This window comes from Balaenoptera physalus, assembly GCF_965194825.1.
Source record: "Balaenoptera physalus genome assembly, chromosome: 19".
Taxonomy (NCBI): Eukaryota; Metazoa; Chordata; class Mammalia; order Artiodactyla; family Balaenopteridae; genus Balaenoptera; species Balaenoptera physalus.
In genome coordinates this window covers 61,803,987-61,822,680 of record NC_138900.1, presented here as the reverse complement: position 1 = coordinate 61,822,680, position 18,694 = coordinate 61,803,987, and the positions used below count along the sequence as shown (strand labels likewise).

General features: G+C 37.6%; 1 long non-coding RNA gene across 1 annotated transcript; it reads right to left on the bottom strand.

The window, feature by feature from the left end:
• Positions 1–4,422: 4,422 nt before the first annotated feature.
• On the bottom strand, positions 4,423–18,673 carry LOC309649361. Its single transcript, XR_014257056.1, has 2 exons — positions 18,431–18,673; positions 4,423–17,114 (listed from the first exon to the last, which is right to left on the bottom strand). It is a non-coding gene; the product is annotated as an uncharacterized lncRNA (long non-coding RNA).
• Positions 18,674–18,694: the final 21 nt, after the last annotated feature.

Genomic DNA, 18,694 nt, shown 5'->3' with positions numbered 1-18,694 from the left:
CAAAATATCAAAAATTAAATACAAAGAAAAAATATTAAAAGCAGCAAGGGAAAAACAACAAATAACACACAAGGGAATCCCCATAAGGTTAACAGCTGATCATTCAACAGAAACTCTGCAAGCCAGAAGGGAGTGGCAGAACATATTCAAAGTGATGAAACGGAAAAAGCTACAACCAAGATTACTCTACCCAGCAAGGATCTCATTCAGATTCGACAGAGAAATTAAAACCCTTACAGACAAGCTAAGAGAATTCAGCACGACCAAACCAGCTTTACAACAAATGCTAAAGGAACTTCTCTAGGCAGGAAACACAAGAGAAGGAAAAGATCTAAAATAACAAACCCAAAACAATTAAGAAAATGGTAATAGAAACATACATATTGATAATTACCTTAAATGTAAATGGATTAAATGCTCCAACCAAAAGACATAGACTGCCTGAATGGATACAAAAACAAGACCCGTATATATGCTGTCTACAAGAGACCCACTTCAGACCTAGGGACACATACAGACTGAAAGTGAGGGGATGGAAAAAGATATTCCATGTGAATGGAAATCAAAAGAAAGCTGGAGTAGCAATTCTCATATCAGACAAAATAGACTTTAAAATAAAGACTATTACAAGAGACAAAGAAGGACACTACATAATGATCAAGGGATCAATCCAAGAAGAAGATATAACAATTGTAAATATTTATGCACCCAACATAGGAGCACCTCAATACATAAGGCAAAGGCTAACAGCCATAAAAGTGGAAATCGACAGTAACACAATCATAGTAGGGGTCTTTAACACCCCACTTTCACCAGTGGACAAATCATCCAAAATGAAAATAAATAAGGAAACACAAGCTTTAAATGATACATTAAACAAGATGGACTTAATTGATATTTATAGGACATTCCATCCAAAAACAACAGAATACACTTTCTTCTCAAGTGCTCATGGAACACCAGGATAGATCACACCTTGGGTCACAAATCAAGCCTTCATAAATTTAAGAAAATTGAAATCATATCAAGTATCTTTTCCAACCACAACACTGTAAGACTAGATATCAATTACAGGAAAAAATCTGTAAAAATACAAACACATGGAGGCTACACACTACTTAATAACCAAGAGATCACTGAAGAAATCAAAGTGGAAATCAAAAAATACCTAGAAACAAACAATAATGAAAACACGACTACCCAAAACCTATGGGATGCAGAAAAAGCAGTTCTAAGAGGGAAGTTTATAGCAATACAATCCTACCTCAAGAAACAAGAAACATCTCAAAAAAACAACCTAACCTTACACCTAAAGCAATTAGAGAAAGAAGAACAAAAAAAACCCAAAGTTAGCAGAAGGAAAAAAATCATAAAGATCAGATCAGAAATAAATGAAAAAGAAATGAAGGAAATGATAGCAAAGATCAATAAAACTAAAAGCTGGTTCTTTGAGAAGATAAGCAAAATTGATAAACCATTAGCCAGACTCATCAAGAAAAAAAGCGAGAAGACTCAAATCAACAGAATTAGAAATGAAAATGGAGAAGTAACAACTGACACTGCAGAAATACAAAGGATCATGAGAGATTACTACAAGCAACTCTATGCCAATAAAACGGACAACCTGGAAGAAATGGAAAAATTCTTAGAAATGCACAACCCTCTGAGACTGAACCAGGAAGAAATAGAAAATATGAACAGTCCAATCACAAGCACTGAAATTGAAACTGTGATTAAAAATCTTCCAACAAACAAAAGCCCAGGACCAGATGGATTCACAGGGGATTTCTATCAAACATTTAGAGAAGAGCTAACACCTATTGTTCTCAAACTCTTCCAAAATATAGCAGAGGGAGGAGCACTCCCAAACTCATTGTACGAGGCCACCATCACCCTGACACCAAAACCAGACAAAGATGTCACAAAGAAAGAAAACTACAGGCCAATATCGCTGATGAACATAGATGCAAAAATCCTCAACAAAATACTAGCAAACAGAATCCAACAGCACATTAAAAGGATCATACACCATGATCAAGTGGGGTTTATCCCAGGAATGCAAGGATTCTTCAATATACGCAAGTCAATCAATGTGATACACCATATTAACAAATTGAAGGAGAAAAACCATATGATCATCTCAGTAGATGCAGAGAAAGCTTTTGACAAAATTCAACACCCATTTATGATAAAAACCCTCCAGAAAGCAGGCATAGAGGGAACTTTCCTCAACATAATAAAGGCCATATATGAAAAACCTACAGCCAACATCATCCTAAATGGTGAAAAACTGAAACCATTTCCGCTAAGATCAGGAACAAGACAAGGTTGCCCACTCTCACCACTATTATTCAACATAGTTTTGGAAGTTTTAGCCACAGCAATCAGAGAAGAAAAAGAAATAAAAGGAATCCAAATTGGAAAAGAAGAAGTAAAGCTGTCACTGTTTGCAGATGACATGATACTATACATAGAGAATCCTAAAGATGCCACCAGAAAACTACTAGAGCTAATCAATGAATTTGGTAAAGTAGCAGGATACAAAATTAATGCACAGAAATCTCTTGCATTCCTATACACTAATGATGAAAAATCTGAAAGAGAAATTAAGGAAACAATCCCATTTACCACTGCAACAAAAAGAATAAAATACCTAGGAATAAACCTATCTAGGGAGACAAAAGACCCGTATGCAGAAAACTATAAGACACTGATGAAAGAAATTAAAGATGATACCAACAGATGGAGAGATATACCATGTTCTTGGATTGGAAGAATCAATATTGTGAAAATGACTATACTACCCAAAGCAATCTACAGATTCAATGCAATCCCTATCAAATTACCAATGGCATTTTTTACAGAACTAGAATAAAAAATCTTAAAATTTGTATGGAATCACAAAAGACCCCGAACAGCCAAAGCAGTCTTGAGGGGAAAAAACGGAGCTGGAGGACTCAGACTCCCTGACTTCAGACTATACTACAAAGCTACAGTAATCAAGACGATATGGTACTGGTACAAAAAGAGAAATATAGATCAATGGAACAGGATAGAAAGCCCAGAGATAAACCCACGCACATATGTTCAACTAATCTATGACAAAGGAGGCAAGGATATACAATGGAGAAAAGACAGTCTCTTCAATAAGTGGTGCTGGGAAAACTGGACAGCTACATGTAAAAGAATGAAACTAGAATACTCCCTAACACCATACACAAAAATAAACTCAAAATGGGTTAGAGACCTAAGTGTAAGACCGGACACTATAAAACTCTTAGAGGAAAACATAGGAAGAACACTCTTTGACATAAATGACAGCTAGATCTTTTTTGATCCACCTCCTAGAGTAATGGAAATAAAAACAAAAATAAACAAATGGGACCTAATGAAACTTAAAAGCTTTTGCAAAGCAAAGGAAACTACAAACAAGACGAAAAGACAACCCTCAGAATGGGAGAAAATATTTGCAAACGAATCAACGGACAAAGGATTAATCTCCAAAATATATAAACAGCTCATGCAGCTCAATATTAAAAAAACAACCCAATCAAAAAATGGGCAGAAACTTAAGTAGACATTTCTCCAAAGAAGACATACAGATGGCCAAGAAGCACGTGAAAAGCTGCTCAACATCACTAATTATTAGAGAAATGCAGATCAAAACTACAATGAGGTATCACCTCACACCAGTTCAAATGGGCATCATCAGAAAATCTACAAACAACAAATGCTGGAGAGGGTGTGGAGAAAAGGGAATGCTCTTGCACTGTTGGTGGGAATGTAAATTGATACAGCCACTATGGAGAACAGTATGGAGGTTCCTTAAAAAATTAAAAATAGAATTACCATATGACCCAGCAATCCCACTACTGTGCGTATACCCAGAGAAAACCATAATTCAAAAAGACACATGCACCCCAATGTTCATTGCAGCACTATTTACAATAGCCAGGTTATGGAAGCAACCTAAATGCCCATCGACAGATGAATGGATAAAGAAGATGTGGTACATATATACAATGGAATATTACTCAGCTAGAAAAAGGAACAAAATTGGGTCATTTGTAGAGACGTGAATGAATCTAGAGACTGTCATACAGAGTGAAGTAAGTCAGAAAGAGAAAAACAAATATCGTATATTAACGCATATATGTGGAACCTAGAAAAATGGTACAGATGAACCGGTTTTCAGGGCAGAAATTGAGACACAGATATAGAAAACAAACGTATGGACACCAAGGCGTGAAAGCAGCGGGGGTGTTGGGGGGGTGATGATGATTTGGGAGATTGGGATTGACGTATATATACTAATATGTATAAAATGGATAAATAATAAGAACCTGCTGTATAAAAAAAAATAATAAAATTCAAAAAAAAAGAATAATAAAGTGCTATCTGAATATACTCAGACATACATCATTTAATTTTTTCATTTCATTCTGAATTCCTCATTTATTACATGGCCATCTCTCACACAGAAAAAAAATAGTCATGATACTTGTTAAATATGTGTTCTTTTCTAAATATTTTATCAATTCTAATGAGAAATAACACTAATGAAACATTTTTAATGCTATATCAAATATATTTAAGGGATGTCAGGAGAGACAATGTGGCACAACTATAAAGCAATCAACTGAGAGGTAAGAAACATGAATTCTAATTCTAACAGCATTTATTCAGTACTCAATGTATACCATGCACTGTGCTAAATGTTTAACTCATATTCATTTATTTAATCCTTATAATATCCCTGCAAACTATGTACTATGACTATCCTATTTTCAGATGTGGAAACTGAAGCACAGAGAGGTGATATGACTTGCACAAGGTCACACAGCTAATAAGTGGCAGGGGCAGACTGTGGGACTTCAGAGCCAAAACACCTAACCATGGTTCAATATGATCTCTCTAGTCCTGGAATTGCCACTAGCTGCTTAACTTTGTTGGAGCCACAGTCTCCTAATGAGTTAAAGAGTTGATTAGAGATCTTTAAGAAAATTTCCAGCCCTAACACTTAAAATATCATGAAAACCATGACCTTACAGAATCTTCCTCTGCCAAATGCTTTATATTAAAGTTACATTTATCACACAACCAAACACCCATATCTGGACACTTACTTTCTAGCAACAACTGCAAGATAATCCAGAGGAAGAATTAACTTAAAAACCAATCATGGTATATAAGTCACAGGAAAAATACATCTCCTTGGAGGAATAAGGTTGCAGTTTATCAGTCCTAAACTCACGAATTTCCCCAGACACTGATGTGAGACCTACCTAGAGGGCAGGTTACAGAACTGGGTTTCCTACAATATGGTTTCTGAACTAACTAAAGAGCTTCCAAAGCATGTACATTTCCTGCCATTAGGTGGCGGAAAATTCTTCCCCCTTCAGAGCAAAAAGTCCCCCAGGACCTCCTAAAGGCGTTATAATTGATTTTAAAACATCTCACCAAACATAATTATAAGTACTCGTGTGCTCGCTTCGGCAGCACATACACTAAAATTGGAATGATACGGAGAAGATTAGCATGGTCCCTGTGCAAGGATGACATGCAAACTCGTGAAGCATTCCATATTTTTATGTATATGTATAGCGGATTCACGTTGCTATAAAGCAGAAACTAACATACCATTATAAAGCAACTATACTCCAATAAAGATGTTAAAAAAAAAGTACTTGTAAGATTCCTCAAAATACCTCTTTGGAGTATCCATACAGAGACACAGAGTAGAGCTATACATTTGGAGAAGAATTAATATTAAATTTATTTCACCAAACACTGTGAACTACCCACTAGTGACCTACCATTCAGCTTACCTGAAGAGCAAAAATTTAAATCTAAATGATTAAAGTCTCAAATCTTATTTTAATAATACAAGCAGGATTGGACAGTATCTTCCTGCAGTGTGTGAAGTAGTTCATACTCGCTGTACTTTTTCACTGTGTGTAAAGAGGGACATCAAGTGGTTTAAGTTCTGGAAGATGGGCATTTTCTCAAAAATCTTTTAAGCTCTTATGGCCCCCTGGCAGGATGGATAGAAAAAAGGAGTGCAAAGGATAGAAAATTTCAAAACACTCATCTTTTTAAAAAATTACTTGAATAATTTCAGCCAATTTTTGTAAGGATCAATTTTCCTTAGTTAGAGACAGTTTTCTTTTGGATATTCAGTCATATCTCAATTATCCCCAGTAGGTAAGGGATATAATAATGTTTAGAATACATAAATAATTTATGTATCATAGTATGTGTGTATGTAGGTATTTTGTTATATAAGCTATTTTGCTTTCCTATTGCATTCTTTATGTTACATAATAAAGTTAATTTGTTATTCCTGAACAACAACAAAAAGACCTGAAAAAGCCCAAAGCATTGCGAATGCTAAGGTCAAGTTGTGAAAAATAAATTTGCTACAGTATGCAAGGACTAAACCATACAACTTTTTTTAAAAGATAGTTATAGCTTGTCTACATCTATGATTTGAAATGTATCCCAAATAAAAGTCCTGGGCACGTCTATTCCCATACATTTGTAATCCCTTTGTCCTGTTTATGGAACAGATAAGTGAAGAAGAGCTTTATAACAATTTTCAGCAAGAAAGAAAAGTTAGGCTGCTGGATAACTGCACAGAAAGCCACTACTGACAAGAACCACCTGCCTATTATTTAAATATTTCTCATACCAGAAAAGCATGAAGTTCTTTTGAGGTTGTTTCTCCCCTTAGTCCTTCAGGCCATATTCTACAGATAAGGGGGGAAATGAGAGGCATTACTACTTGGTCTTGCCTGAGCTATTGAGTTTATAGTAAAATAAAAAGCTAATATGGACACTAAGCAACAAAAGAGTTAAACAAGTATAAATTGAAATAACAAAACTCATTCTGTAACAGTGACACCTTCAGCTCCAAGTGAAGTGGAATGATCAATGAAGTACATGGGCAGGGGAGTCCCAGCACCTCACTTCCAAGCCTGGTCAGCCTCTTCCATACTCTAGCAAGCTATTCAACTGCTCTAGATCATGTTTCTTCCTATGTGAAATGGGAATACCCACCTCAACGGGTTATGGTGAGAAACAAATAATCGGATTGAAAGCATTTGTCAAAGTGTCTGGCACATAGCCAACACTCTGTACATGCTAGCTGCTACTCTTATTAACCCAGGAGTGAGATTATCCAACTGAGGGACAATATTTGGACAGGACATCCTGATCTGAGAATGTCTCTCATTTCTCATACTGACATAATTTAAGTTCTCCCTTTCATGAATTCTTTTTTGAAAACTTAATTCCAGAAGTAATACACATATATTTTATAAATAAAAAACACTAAAGAATAGGTTCAAAGTGAGTCCTATACCCATCTCCAATACCAACTGCGATTATTCTTACTTTAAAAGTCACAACTGCTCTTGGTTTGAGAACCAGTTTTGTTCTTCGTTTTACATGTGTCTATCCCTTTATATGTTTAAACAAAAATAGATGTAGTTATTTATAATCTTTTAAAATAGAAATTGAACCATGTTATAAAAATTATTCTAATATCTGCGCTTTCACTTAACAACATATCCAGGATATCCTTCAGTATGTGTTAGTGTGTGAAGATTTATGCTGTTGACATAAATTTAATATTAAATTTTAAATAAAGAGACAAGATAAGGACACAAAGTGTTCTTTCATCACTGTTTAACTTTTAAGAGCGATGACTGCGTTGAAATTATGTTGATTTTTTTAAGTCCTTTACCATTTAGAGATATCTACTGAAATATTTACAGATAAATCATATGATGCCTAGGATTGGCTTCAAAATAACTGGAAGAGGGATAGAGAGAAGGAAAATGAGGGGATAAAAATAAAACAAGATTGGCCATGAGTTAATAATTAAGCTGGTTGGTGAGTATATGAGTGTTACACTATTCTCTTCTCTGTACTTTTAAATATTTCTGAAATTTTCTATATTAAAAAATTTTAACATTTTCTATCCTTAAAATTTAGCTATTAAATTCCAAACAGCTATGCATTTAACTTACAGCAATTAATTTCTGATTAGTTTGATCAACGAAACCAATGGTTCCCAACACCCATCCCCTAAACGGCACAAACAAAAAACAACTTAGCTTCCTTGTAGTTTGAATGTTGCTATAAAAATCCAAATACAATAACCAGCCCAGAGAAGCAGTGTTCACTAATGTTATGGGGGTATTTATGAACAGGTGTAAATTATAAACTATTATAATTATTGCTTTTTAGAGTTAATGAAGAAGTGTTTTCCTTTTTCTCTTATGTTGAAACTATAGAAGCTGGTTGAAAATAGAAAAACAGTTCTTTAGTCTATGTACAGCCAAAAAAATCAAGAAGATAATGTTGTGTGCTTTATTCACCCAGATAAAAAGACATACAATCTGGAGTGTACTCACCAAAACTCTGCCCTGCTGAAGCCAAGAGAAGGCCTTTGTTATGCCACTGGAGTAGAATAATTTTTTGAATCTTTGATTTGTATTTTGCTCTATGTACACCTCAATAGTTTCAAGAAGGCAGACAAACTGTTAATATCTTAAAGGGCACAGAACACAAGCTGCTTGGATTCTACAGCTCTTCCTGACTCTTGGCAATGTCTACACTCACTGAAGAGGTAGTCCATGTGGCCTGAAGGCGGATGGGATAGCCAGAGTACCTTCTAGGGCAGCAAAAGGGAAAAGGAAAAGTTTTCTCAATATTGGAAAGAGGACAGAATTCAGAAGGTACAGTGAGACACAGAACCTGGCAAGACAACAGGGTGTCTGTGTGGTGCACCCAGAGAGGCCGAATGGTTGGCCCCCCAGTCCTTTCAAAGATTCCTAACACCAAGCATGAACTAGAAACAGTGGAGGAGCAGAGTCTAGTAGGACCAAGCTAGCTGGACAATGGCTATCTCCATATTATCCAGTGAGAGCCAACGATCAATGACAAGAGCTATGATTTTCACTATGGTTTGGCACCATTTAAGATCCTGAATCTTTGCACAATGTTCGGGACAAGAGAGCACTACATAAATATTTAGATTTAATTCCTGCCAGCCCAGAAGTATGATGAGATTTTACCTAGATTTGGGTTTAAGTGACTTTAAAGAAAATAAACATGTGCAGTAGTTTCTGCAGATCTGGGTTTGTGTTTGTTAATTCACACAGATGACTCCATTTAAAAAGCAACCATGCCAATAAAAGTGGCTATAAAAGCAACCTGCATCCATGCTGTAATAATAACCATGTTTCACATCTGCACAGCTTTGTACATTTGGTAAGGTGTTTTCACATGTTATCTCATTTGATCCTCACAGAGTTAAGAGGGTTCAGTGGCTCTCGAGCTGTTGAGAGTAGATGGGCAGGAGCAAATGGTTTAATGGAAGAGAGGATTTTCTCCCAGGCATCTGGTCACTAGATATGTCCTTTGCTCAGCTGCACTCTCATTTTCTCTCTCTCTCTCTCTCTCTCTCTATCAGAACAAGAGGAAAAATTTATTCAACTCTTCCTTTAAAAACATCTGTACAAAGTTGTCATTTCTAGGATGAATTTCACAGAACCCAATGCCAAGGATGACTTGACTTCTTAAGGGGTTGCAATTTAGGCTGCCACCCAATGGTGGTAATAAGTCATGGCAAAACCTTCTCATGAAACAGAAAACCAGAACAAAACAACAAAACGAATACCTGTATGCATATTTGAGAAGGAAAAGAGATTATAACACTTTGCAATGCCTTCTTACTATCAGAAACAGATATCTTTCTTAAAACAACTCAACAGATGTAAAGTTTATTTAAAGAGGATTTTTCTATTGCAAACTTTTAAAGCCAAAGGATTTAACAGAAGTTGCCTCTGAGGAATGGGAGTTGGGGGAACGAAGCAGGTAAGACTTTCATTTCTCTACTTAGTACATTTCTATATTTTTGTATTGGTTACAATAAAATATATTACTTTTGTAATACGCTTAATTTGAAAACTAAAGAATTTTTTAATCAAAGGAATCTAATATCTAATTCAGTTCTTTTCCTCTTTATCACAAAACATCATTGCTAGTTCTCTTTTCCTTCTATACCTTACAGAGAATGAAAAGGAAAACCCTTGTTTCTTTCTTTTAATTGTTCACTTTTGTCACGAATACTCCTGCCCTGGCTTGTCCATGTCCTCTAGCCAGGAATTTCCAACTGTGGCAAGAACACCAGAGAAGGACTCAGAACCAGCGTCAGAATTAAAATTTCACTCTCCATCAACCTACACCATCTGGTGAGGGTACAAGGCTGAATGCATCTGTCATTGCTTTTTCAGGCATACTCAGAGCAAACAGGCAGTAATCTAGGAGAGCAAGTTTTTTGTTTGTTTCTTTTGTAAAGTTGTAACAGGAAAAATTTCTCCAAAAGGCAAAATGCATTTTAACATCTGCAAAACTTACTACAAATAATAAATAAAATAACAGAATAGCTACATATAACTGTTCTTGTAAGAAAAAGAATGGGCTTTTTATTTTTGTAATGTGGGACTCATATCCTTAAGAGTGGTAGAGGAATATGAAACAGTGAAAGCCACTGATTTGGCTTGGTTCAAAGTCCCAGCAGCCTCCTTTTCAACTACTGGCTTTGACTTCTATAAGTTTTCTTTGTAAGTAAGAACTTGTCATAGGTAAAAAAAAAACCATTCAGTCTCTCCAGCCCTCTGATTTAACTTTTCTTTTGTTCCTCCTTATTATTAGTAAACACACAATTTCCCCTAGAAGAAAATAAAAATCCATCTTAGCTGTGTCTTGACTTCCACAACCATAACATGTTCCCCTAACAATTCATTTCCACATTCTTTTTCTTTCTGAGAACCCCCTCCATCATTCAAAAATGTCTTCCAGGTTTAGACATGGTAGCTTCATTTGCATAAATTAATCATATTTTTAAATTTTTTCTCTTCACAATCCCCATAGCAACTGGCTTTAGAAACTTCCACAGAGAGTCCAAAGATATCATATCTTTTAACTGAACAGAATATTTTGAATAGAATTAGTACAGGAAAATAAGATGGTTTCATTACCACGTCCTTGGCCTTTCATTCCTTTTTTTTTTTCTTTTGTAAAATAAAACTTCGTCAATTCCGCTATACAGAATTGGTTAGGTATTCTGGGGCTTATCAGTTATTAAAGAATGTGTATAATTTTAAAAGATGCTATCTCACCCATTTTAAAGAGCAGTTTTTCATGTATTCATTCCATAAGTATTTGAGTATACTAAGAACCACTTGAAGCTGTGAAAGATTCAGGTAACTATAAAACTCAGAACTGCCCTCCTGCACCTGCAGTCATGTTAGGTGACAATAAAAAGCAGTGTATAATTAAACACTGAAACTGTAAAACAGCCCTATCAGCATTCAGGGAAAAAAAGGAAATGATCATTTTTGGTTGATGTAAGAGGAAGATGAAATTTGAATTGGGTTCTGAGAGATAGGCAGGATTTGAAAAGTTGAAAAAAGAAAACATTATTCCAGGCATCACTCCAGAAATAGAAGGCAGTATGAATATTTACATGCAGGGTAAATATGGAATGTTTGGAGGCACAACGAGTAGATTAGTTTGGCTAGAAGAGGCTAAATTGAGGCATACAAGACAGGGCTAAAAAGCTAGGAGATAATGCTAGAGGGCAGGTGTAGAAAGCCTTGACCATCAGCCTGGATTTTATCTCATAGGTGATAGGATGAACTAGTTAAAGTAGGAAATTAAAAGAAATTAGGAAGAGTAATCTAAAAGAATGTCTGAGATTACTTGAGGGCCAGACTTTCTCCCTACCTTGTTTTTTTCTTCTTCCGTTTCCCTACTCCACTTTCAGTCACAGTAATTTTTTTAAATTCAGTCTCTAAACACTTTCTATTGAATTATAATTAGCATTAAATATATTAGTTTCAGGTGTACAACATGATTCGATATTTTTATTTTTATGAAATAACTGCAATAAGACCAGTTACCATCCATCACCATACAGTTGTTACCATATTATTGACAATATTCCCTATGTGTACATTACATCCCCATGGCTTATTTATTTTATAGCTGGAAGTTTGTACCTATTAATTCTCCTTCACCTGTTTAGTCCATCCCCCGACCCCCTCCTCCTCCGGCAACTACCAGTTTGTCCTATCTATAACTCTGTTTCTGTTTTGTTTCATTTGTTCATTTTGTTTTTTAGATTCCACAAATAAGTGAAACCACATGGTATTTATTTTTCTCTGTCTGACTTATTTCACTTAGCATAATACCTACCAGGTCCTTCCATGTTGCTGCAAATGACAAGACTTCATTCTTTACTATATATAGAGAGAGAGAAAGAAAGAGAGAGAGGGAGGGAGAGAGAGAGAGAGAAAGGAAGGAAGGAAGAGAGACCACATCTTTATCCATTCATCTGTCAGTGGACACTTAGGTTGGTCCTATATGTTGGCTACTGTAAACAATGCTGCAATGAACATAGGGATACAAATATATTTTCAAATTTGTATTTTCTCCAGATAAATACCCGCAAGTGGAGTTGCTGGATCATATGGTAGCTCTACTTTTAGTTTTTTGAGGAACCTCCAGTTTTCCATAGTGGCTGCACCAAGTTACATTCCCACCAACAGTGCACGAGGGTTCCCTTTTCTCCACATCCTCACCAACACTTGTTTCTTGTCTTTTTGATAACAGCCAATCTGACAGGTGTGAGGTATCTCATTGTGGTTTTGATTTGCATTTCCCAGATGATTAGTGGTGTTTAGCACCACTCCACGTGTTTTGACCATCTGTATGTCTTCTTTGGAAAAATGTCTATTCAGGTCCTCTGATTTTTTAATGGAGTTGTTTGGTTTTTTGGATATTGTGTTGTATGAGTTCTTTATATATCTTGGACATTAACCCTTTGTCAGATATATCACTTGCAAATATCTTCTCCCATTCCTTGGTTGCCTTTTCGGTCTGTTGGTGATTTCCTTCACTGTGCAAAAGGTTTTTAGTTTGATATAGTCCCATTTGTTTATTTTTGCTTCTGTTTCCCTTGCCTGAGGAGGCTGCTAAGACCAATGTCAAAAAGGTTACTGCCTAGTTTTCTTCTAGGAGCTTTATGGTTACAGGTCTTACATTTAAGTCTTTAATCCATTTTGAGTTTATTTTTGTATATGGTGTAAGAAGTGGTCCAGTTTCATTCTTTTGCACGTAGCTGCCCTGTTTTCCCAACACCATTTATGGAAGAGACTATCTTTTCCCCATTGTATATTCTTGTCTCCTTTGTCGTAGATCAATTGACCATGTGAGCAGGGGTTTATTTCTGGACTCTCTATTCTGACCCATTTTTCTATGTGTACGCTTTTGTGCCAGTACTGTACTTTTGATTACTAGAACTTTGTAGCACGCTACGCATGCTGAGCGTGTGATACTTTCAGCTTTGTCTTTCCTTCTCAAGATTGCTTTCGCTATTTGGGGTCTTTTGTGGTCCCACACAAATGTTAGCATTGTTCTAGTTCTGTGAAAAATGCTATGCATAATTTGAAAGGAATTGCATTGAATCTGTAGATTGATTTGTGTAGCACAGACATTTTAAGGATATTGATTCTTCCAGCCCATGAGCACTGTGTATCTTTCCATTTATTTGTGTCGTTTTCAAATTCTTTCGTCTATATGTTATAGTTTTCAAAAGTACAGGTCCTTCACCTTTTTGGTTTAATTTATTGGTAGGTATTTTTTTCTTTTGATGCAATTGTAAATGGGACTATTTTCTGTTTCTCTCTCATAGTTTATTCGTGTATAAAAATGCAACAAATTTCTGCATATTAATTTTGTATCCTGCAACTCTACTGAATTCATCTATTAGTTCTAATAGTTTTTGGTTGTTGGTCAGAGTGATCTTAAGATTAACACAATTCTATTGTGCCGTTTTTTGGTTTGTTTTTTTAAATTTATTTTATTTTTGGCTGCATTGGGTCTTTGTTGCTGCACGCAAGCTTTTTCTAGTTGCGGCGAGTGGGGGCTACTCTTCATTGTGGTGCACGGGCTTCTCATTGAGGTAGCTCCTCTTGTTGCAGAGCACAGACTCTAGGCACGCAGGCTTCAGTAGTTGTGGCACGCGGGCTCAGTAGTTGTGGCTCACGGGCTCTAGAGCGCAGCCTCAGTAGTTGTGGCGCACGGGCTTAGTTGCTCCGTGGCATGTGGGATCTTCCTAGACCAGGGCTCGAACCCGTGTCCCCTGCATTGGCAGGCGGATTCTTCACTGCACCACCAGGGAAGTCCCCATATTGTACAGTTTTTAAATGATGCCATTCTCCTGGTGAAACAGTTCAATAGCTTCACAGGAACTTTCAAAATCCTACCGACTTAATATATGGCCTTTAAGATCTGGCCCTATGTTGCCTCTCCAGACTTGTCACTTACACAATAGCCATCATTCAAACACCCTTCCATCTGAATTAAATTCTCCTTCATTACTCCTGCCCCTTTCCCTTTTTTGTCTGGTATAGACTTAATTCATCTTGTGGTCTCAGCTTAGGTGTCACTTCCCCCAAGGAAAGCTCTCCAAGCTCCTCAAATCCAGATTAGGTTTCCTGCCCTAAGTCTTATCCCTGACAGCATTTAAGACCTGTATCCTTGTCTGTGGCATACCATCAGGGAAGGGGTATTTTCCCCACCACCTACCAAAGGGCCAGGAACATAAGAGGTGCTTAAAAATATTTGTTAAAGAATGAAAAAGGCAGAAGGCAGAAAAAAATAGGAGTCTATGACTGTTAGTCATAAAGTAGTAAGATTTAGTAGTAAGAGGGAACACATTTTGTGAGAAAGGGAGATCTGATATTGTATGTCAGTTTCCCAACTGATGCTCCTTATTTGTCCTCCATGGCTGTGTCAACAGAACTCTCCTCTTTCCTGCCTTAAATAGATACTTAACCTTGGCTTTGCTGTTTTGGCTTGTAAAATGATTATCTCTTCTTTGGTTATAGCACCCAATTTCTCTTTAAAGAATTACCCTCCCCCATTTTGTATAGTCCTAAAGGGACTATAAATCAGGTCTTGCCCTCTCTTAGCTAAGACTCAATGAGATTCTCTCCTTGACTTTGAAAAACTGAGTGTCCTAAGAGCAATCACCTGATGCTCATCATTCCTGCAGTGGCACTAAGTTAGTGTCTGCTTCCTAGATACCTGGGCTGCCCTGGTTTCTGTGCTTTTAACTTGTCCTTGTTCTCAAACCTTATTATGAACTACTAGAAATGTCCTTCTAATAAATCCCCATTTTATTTAATAAGCCATTGTCAATTTCTGGTACTTGCAAAGAACAAAAGAACAAAAGCTAACAGAAAAAGAGAAAAAGAAAGAAGAAAGGGGAAAGGGAGGGGGGACGGGAGGGAGGGAGGGAGGAGAAAGAGAAGAAAAAGAAATGCAAGATATATATATAATTTTAAATTTTCTAGCAGCCTCATTAAAAAAAGAAACATGAAATTAATTGTAATGCTAGGTTTTATTTAGACCAATACATCCAAACTCAGTATTTCAACATGTAGTCAATATAAAAAATATAAATATTTTATTTTCTTCAAGTCTTTGAAATGTGGTATATATTTTACACTTACAGCCCATCTCAATGCAGACAATAAATTTGCAAGGCTAAAGTGAAATGCAGTCCTTCCAAAACAATGAAATGTGTATAACAGGAAAATATTTTACACTGCTATAGTTTTCAAATTTACTAAATTTAAATATTCTGTTACTCAGTCACATTAGCCACCTTTCAAGTGCTCAGTAGCAACATATAACTAGGCTTACTGTACTGGGCTGCACAGCCTTAGACATGATCAGCTCCAAGAGTGAAGAGACTCAGGGGATGTGTTCTTGATGGATTTAGTAACTGGAAGGAATTGGAGGTTTTCACACTTCCAACAAATTCCATTATGAAGGATTCAGAATTGTGTGAAGACCTATGAAAATATCTCTTCCCCCAAAATGATGTTTGCTTGGCTGGGTAACTAAAACAGGTTAACACATTATTGAGTGTGAAACCAATCCTCTGTATTCTACAATTCAATAGCATAGAGAGATCAAGGAGTTATCTTCCCTGTCTGGGAGTTTAATTCAAAGTTAAAATTACATTATTACTTTTAAATCACTTCTCATTTATTACATTTTGATGGCTAGAAAGAGACTTTGGGGATTAGCTTTAATTATAAGTATTTTCTATGTCAAATAAAAATGTAGAATTTTGAAGTTTGAAGAATTTGACCTTCATCCCTCAGACAATGACAGTCATTGTAAATTGTGGAGTAGGTCAGTGGCCATGATGAGGCCAATGTTTCAGGAAAAGGAATCAGAATCCAGTGTGCAAGCAGACTGGTAACAACAGAAGTCCAGAGGGAAGGTCTGGAGCTTCCAGCATCCTTAGCTGGTGTACATATGCTCTTACTTCTGTCAAGAATTGTTTTCCTCTTAAGCTGATAAGACATGTGCCTATCCTTCAAGATCATATTCATAGTCAGCTCTGTTTCCCAGATGCAGACTACAGAATGGATCACTTCTTCACCTTTGCTCCACAGAACCTCTTTCAAAATCCTGAAAAGTCAAATTCACAGAGGCAGGAAGTGGTATAGTGGTTACCAGGGGAGGAGGGAATGAGAAGTTATTGTTCAATGGGTAGAGTTTCAGTTTTGCAAGATGAAAAGTTTTCTGTGGATGTATCGGAGTTACAGAGGCACAAAACTAAATGATTGGAAGGCCTTTCCCCAGGCTAACTCCTCCCCTTTCAGATCTCAACTTAAATGTCCCACTTTTAAGAGTCCTTCCCTCTTCCAGGCCAGAATGGTTTAGGTGCCCTTGCTATACCCTCTCATGAGCCCCATACTTTTCATGTAGGGCTCTTATTATAATTGTAATCAATACCTAATTTTGTGTCATATTAGTTTGCTAGGGCTCCCATAACAAAACAGTATGACCAGGTGGCTTAAACCACAAAACTTTATTTTCTCACAGTTCTGGAGGCTGGAAGTTCAAGATGAAGACACAGGCAGGTTTGGTTTCTTCTGAGGCCTCTCTCCTTGGCTTTCAAATGTCCACCTTCTCACTGTGTCTTTCCCCTGTGCATGTGCATTCCTGGTATCTCCCTGTGTGTTCAAATTTCTTCTTATAAGGACACCAGTCAGATTAGATTGGGACCCATGCTAAGGGCCTCACTTTAACTTAATCACCTCTTTACAGGTCCTGTTTCCAAATACAGCCACATTCTGAAACAAAATTCTGATGAATTTTGGAGGGACACAATTCAACCCATAACATGGGATCACCTCTGTTGTTCCCACTTGGTAAACTCTATGACAACTCATCTCGTTCTCATTTCAGGACCTTACAGTTGCTATTCCCTCTTCTTAGTACACTCTACCTCCAACCCTTCATCCAACAGGTTTTTCTCAGCTTTCAAGCCTTGGCAATATCATCTGACAAGAGCCATCCCAGATCACCTTATCTAATGTAACCCTAAAAGTCACTCTATCACATCATCATTTTCTTTCTGCCATGGCACTCACCAGAATGTCAGCTCCAGGAAAGGGAGGTCATGTGTTTTTACGCGCTAGTGTAGCTCAGAGATTAGCCCAGCGTTTCACGTGCACATGCGAATGAATAAGTTTCTATAACCACTTACCACATTATCATGACTTTCTGAGAAAACCTGCCAGGGCATGGCCATGTTTTATTCATGTGTCAGCTCTCTGGTCAACCTCAGCTCTAACACTTACTAGCTGTGTAAACTCTGGTAAGTCCCTTAACCTCTCTGGACCTCAGGTTCCCAAACAAATACCTTCTTCAGAGTTCTTATGAGGATTAAATAAAATAATACACGTGGGATACCCAGCATAAGAATTCGGCATACAGTGCACGCTATCAGCTGAAAAGCTATTAGGTTGGGTGTTTTCCAAAGTGTGGCAGCTGTGAACGGTGTGACAACTGTCTTTAGGTGGTACACGGAGCATTAAAAGTATCATCTTGGCAACGTTCTTTTAATTCCTCGGATTAAAACAAGGTCATGTTCTCATGCTCGTATGTCTTTGACATCTACCTCTTCCTATTCTTCCTCGTTCACAGATCATTTAGGTTCAGAGACGCACACACCACTTAACAGGTGGATTTAACACTGTTTGTAAGGGCCATTCTGCGGCCAGGCCACCTGGGTGCATCCCCCACCTCCCTCCCTCCCTTTGGCTTTGGGCTAAGTTCTGGAACCTGCCTGTACCTCAGTTTACTCAACTGTAACAAGGGGATAATGACCGCCCCATAGGGTTATCGAGAATATAAAATGAACTTATGACACGTAAAGTGATGCAGAACATAAAAAGCCCGCCAGCCACGTCAGAAACACGTGAAAGAAACGGTCGGGGGGTGGGGGGGGCGACGGCTGGTGTGGCAACTATCTCAAAGGTCTCACCAGGGCGACTGGGTCGGCGAGGCAGGACGGGGTCCGTGAGGCGGGCGGCGCTCAGCCGGTGCGCGGCCTGAGGGGCCCGGTCGAAGCCCTCGGGGAAGGCCGACAGCGGCCAGGACTCCGGCCTTCTGCGGCTGAGGCCTCTTTGGGGTCTCCCTCCCGGCGTCAAGTCGCTCTCACTCCTGCTTTGGCGGCCGCGCCTCTCCCCTGAGCTTCTTCACTAGGCGAGCGCTCCCGGAGGCGACGCGCGAAAAGCGCGGGCCAAGC